Source organism: Tupaia chinensis, unplaced genomic scaffold (assembly GCF_000334495.1).
Source record: "Tupaia chinensis unplaced genomic scaffold, TupChi_1.0 Scaffold000386_1, whole genome shotgun sequence".
NCBI classification, from domain to species: domain Eukaryota; kingdom Metazoa; phylum Chordata; class Mammalia; order Scandentia; family Tupaiidae; genus Tupaia; species Tupaia belangeri.
The window spans coordinates 1-4,760 of NW_006159888.1; the positions used below are offsets into that span (position 1 = coordinate 1).

A 4,760-nucleotide genomic window follows, 5' to 3' on the forward strand; every position below is an offset into this window, starting at 1 on the left:
GGCCTGCATTTGCATCGCTCTGTACCCTCAGGGTGAATGCCTGCGTACCTGTGACCCGGGATGGCTGAGGCTGGGAGTGGATCTGTATGAAGACCCAGCTGGAATGCTTCTTTCTCTCTCTGTCTCTCTCATGGAAGAGATAACTAAGTGTGCTTAAAAAGAGTAATAACAATTCATGGGTCCGTGAGTAATCTGCATGAGATGACAGTTCAGGAGAGAGGCCAAGCGACACACCCACAGCTAAACCTCCAGGCTTCAACTGTCCCAAGGTCCCCTTGTCCACGCCACGCCCCTGCCAACCATGCTCCACTCTCCCAAGCCCAGTCTGTCCAGACCTTCCCACACTTCCTCAGGAACTTCCCCTAGCCTTGAAGCCAGTTGCACATGTGGTGTGCACAGACAAGCAACCAATGCCTTCTCGCCTCGTGGTGGGTCGGGGGGTCTCCAAGGGAGCCTGAGCTCCTAGAAAGGGCCTGTGCCCCTTCTGCACTGTGCAGTGCTGGCACAGAGATCATGCTGTCCACCTCTCCCACTGGGGCCGGGCTTCTGAATGTGCCCAGTCTGAGGGCACGGCTGGCACCTTGTAGGAAACAAGTCCAGAGCTGCCCCAGGAGCGCATGCCCGGACCCCGCAGGGAGGAGCTGAAGTTAGCTGGCAAGAAGGAGCCAGGCCATGGCACAGCCCCCCACAGGCCAGACAACATACTGTGCTGCTGCCAACTGCTGGGCTCTCAGCACGAAGGTCCTTGACCTCAGCCAAGGTGCCAGGGAGCCCAGGTGACCCTGGAAGGTCTTTCCTGGGAAGGCGCAGAGAAGGGAGAAAATGCCCTCCTAGGCTTCTCCAGGGCCCACGCTCTCAGAGATCTCCTTTCCTGACAACCATACGGGACTGTGCTGCCATCAGAGCCCTAGAGGGCAGCAGGTGGACCCTGAGCTTGATCAAAGACAGGCAGAGAGAGGAGGGAGTCTGGATCCTCCGCGGGTCCCAGCTGGACCGGGTTAGACACCCCCAAAGGCAGGTAGGTGCTCTGGCAGAATCTACTATTGGCTAGGTGATGGAATGGACTGTTTGTTCCCTGAAGGTGAGCGTGGACGGCCAGGACAGAGCACACACTGGGGCTGGACTGCATCGCTGCTCCGTGTTCTCCCACGCTGGGGTCTCACATCCAGCTCACAGAACATTAGAGCCACATGGCATCCGGGCATGGGCAGTCCAGCCCCACGGTTCAGAGACCGGTCCCTGACACCGCCTGCTGGCCAGCCTGCACCTGCTGGCATTGCTGGGCATAGCCAAGGTCTTCTCTGGCCCCGGTGACGGGTTCTACTCCTGGACAATCAGGCAGTTGGGAGTCATTGGGGATGATAAGCTTGGTGAGGCAGATTCAGATCAGGGAACTAACCTGGAGCACAACGAAACTGGAAGCTGGGACTGCGTGACGGTCTGTGTTGTGACATCCATCTAACTCAAATAACGCCCTGAGTCATGAGACCTGCAAGGCACGACAATGAGGAACAAGCCAGAAAAGGAGCACAGGTTAAAGCAAGTCTGAGCCACATATTTTAGATCAACAAAGGGTCTAAAACAGGGTTAAGGGGACCCCAGGAAGGCGTCAGGGCCAGCTTGCCAACCTTGACACTGGCCCATTCGGTTTGTGGGACATACATCATTTCCTTCGATGAACCGCGTGCTCAGCAGCTTGTTCCCTTGTGCTTCAATTCTTCGCCGTGACAGGGAAGCATAGACTGCGCATTTCTCAGCCCCAGACTGCACATTTCACAACAGGCGGTCGGCGTCTCCAAAGTTCACCTAAGGAAACCACTAGAATACAGATCATGGCCAAATTAGTGAATTAACTAAGAAAGTGGAAAATGACCCAATATGGTAGAGAAGCCAAGGGAATTCCCAGATAACAAGAAGAGAAACTTTGGGCAGAGATATAAGAAGCCAGCCTCTTGGGACCAGCAGTTAGCGTAATGGCTAATGTCACTGAACTCCCATGTAGTCAACTAAGGTTCGCATCCCGGACCCGGTGGCTTAAAACTCATGCCAGGCGCTTGTGCATGTGTGCCCAAGATCCCGAGAGGAGAATGGAGGAGAAAGGATTGTGGCATGGCCATCCCCCCTGGGGAGGTTAGGTGTTGGTGTCTGTCTCTCGCTATCTCTCTGTCTCTCTCTGTCTTTCTGGCGAGCGCACACGCTCTATAGCAAAAAGCTCTCAAAAAAAAAAAAAGGAAGCCAGCCTCTTAAGCACAGCAGAGAGGAGGTATCTGTAAAGAAAGCAGGGCTATCAAGGTGGCTCAGAGGTAACACAGTGCCCTGTGAGGCTGTACCCACGCAGGAAGGTCCCAGGCACACGGCAGAGGCTTCCCTGGGCACACTGGGTGTGCACACCTCCTGGAGGTTCAGGCTGACTGAGGCTGGGGGTAGGTCGTGGTAGAAGGCTCTGCAGGGGTGTCTCTCTGTGCCGCTCTCTCTTTCTCTCTCCCCCTCTGTCTCTCTCTTTCTCGTGGAAGAAATAAATAAAATAAAACAAAACTTTAAAAACCTTCCTAGAAAACAAGAGTAAAAGGAAAGAAATTCCTAGATTAGAGATGCTGTTAACCATGTGGAAAACATATGGAGAGCCAATTTACATATTCATGAAAGAGTCTGAGTAGCAACAGATACATAGAAAATTAAACAAACAAAAGACAGGCATTGATTAATGCCAGGAAAAATGAAAATTTGTACAAGGAAGGAAACATGATCACAGTACACTCCTGAGCTCATTGCTGAATAATGCTTGCATAATCTCAGTGAATGTGACATCAACTTAACAAAATAAGAATGAGAAAAGAGACCTCATTCTTCATACCCGAAGACATTGGGGGCGTCTTGGCTGGAGCAGGGGCGGATTTACCCAGAGGTCACATCCCTTGCCTCTTCCTCTTTATGAACTAATGCCAGGTGGGTGAGTAGCTCAGTCTGGCTCTATCAAAAAAGAATTTCCTCTAACGCTTGGAAACCTAGTAACGAATCTGACCAAAGATCTAGGCCTAAGTGGCTCGCTTTCAAGTCCGGGAGGCACAACCGAGGTTGTCTGCACAGTTTCACAAGCAGCCTGCCCAGTTCTGGTGAAGAGGGAACTGGAAACACGTATTTGGAGTGCAGTAGTAGAAGATTCGTGCTCTAAATTCTGCTTCACTGAGAACAAGCTACATTATTTGGGGCAAGTTGTTCAGCTCTGGGCCTTGGTTCCTTCCCCTGTCACGTGAACACAATGATGCTGGAGTACACACCTCACAGGGTCATCACGAAGACAATGAACTAGAACACTACATGCCAGGCTCTGCACATATATGACACCACTCGGTCCCCACAGAGTCCCTGGAAATGGGATGTTGCTGTTTCCCAGTCCTGCAATAAGAAGCGGAAGCAGCTGTTGTCCATGCTCCCTGTGAGTCCTCCTCTGACCGTCAGCCAGCAAATCCTACCACGCTCAGGTCCCACCACCCATTCCCTGCTCAAAACTCATTGTAAAACCTCGCTCTAAAATGTTGTCGTTTTCTTCTTCTCCTCTAAGAAAGTACCCGAAAGCAACCAGGAAAAAGAGATACAGAGACAGACATGCTACCTTTGATAAATTGAAGACACTTCTGAAATTTGTAACCATTAAATAGAAGGGAGGTGTGTAGACACAGGCACACCATCCCAGAGAAGGGGGCTAGGAGTGTGGTGGGGTGGGTGTGGACGCCAGGCATCGCAGCTCCGAGCTCAGGATGGCACACGTCTTTTTATTCTCTTTTTTAAAAAATTCCCAACAGGCACATGCCCTTGGCAGAGATAGAGTGCTAGGCATGCAATGTGGTCCTGCTGCAATCTTTTCTCCTCCATTTCCCCATCCGGTCAAGATTTTGATCATGCACACACATGCATGTTTCTCAAGCTGCCAGGGTCGGGATTCAAACCCCAGCTGGCTACGTAGGATCTGGCTCCCTTAACTACCAGGCTATTGGGCCAGCCCACAGGATATGGGCACATTTTGAATGGCAAAGCCAATGAAGCTCGTCAGTACCAACAGAAAGTGGGAGCACTGGACGGCAGTGAGGCTCCTGAGTTGGCTTGGTTGGGAGAAAGCCAGGATGATGACCCATGCCAGAGTCAAGCAGAAAAGCCACGTTTGTCAGGAAAAGACTGTGGACTGCAGTGGGGGAGGAGATCCCATACTGTGGCTGCCTTTTGGTGCAGAGCTGAGGCTGAGGAAACGAGAAGGCCAAAGGACGAGACCCACTCACACGTCAGATGGAGAATCCAGATGGTCTGGAGGGCAGCTCCAGAGCTCTCTCCACAGTACCTCCTACCAACAACTACCCTGGAAGAATTCCTTCTGGAAGATGTTGGCAAATGAGTTATGCAAAGATATTATTGTAAAAGGATGTGGGGAAAGAAGAGCACAAGTTCTCACCTGAAAAAAAATCGTCAAGTATGCGATTAATCCATAGGTTAATCAGCTCAATTTAGCCATTCTCCAACATGTACATATTTCAAAACAACATATAGTCCATGATAAATATTTCTTTATTTTGTCAGTTAATAAATAAATACATGCCAGTCAGTGGCACCGCAGTATGCAACCCTCTGGGATGCTGGAGGCACATGATGAGGCCCCAGGTCTGTGTCCTGAAGCCTCTTTGTGCATGCTGGCCACGCCTCTGTGAGCAGAATCCTGGCTGGTTGAGGCTGGGGGGGGTGGAGGGACGGAGACTCTATCCGGGGGGGGG

General features: G+C 51.4%; 1 long non-coding RNA gene across 2 annotated transcripts in view; it reads right to left on the reverse strand.

Moving 5' to 3' along the window:
* Window positions 1-1,035: 1,035 nt before the first annotated feature.
* The window catches only part of LOC102495194 (uncharacterized), a 10,045-nt gene continuing 6,320 nt past the window's right edge, over window positions 1,036-4,760 (reverse strand). For both annotated transcript variants that reach the window (XR_003550266.1, XR_003550265.1), the window contains exons 3-4: window positions 1,663-1,818; window positions 1,036-1,489 (exon numbers count right to left, since the gene is read on the reverse strand). This is a non-coding gene — a long non-coding RNA (uncharacterized LOC102495194). The remainder of the gene's footprint in view (window positions 1,490-1,662; window positions 1,819-4,760) is intronic.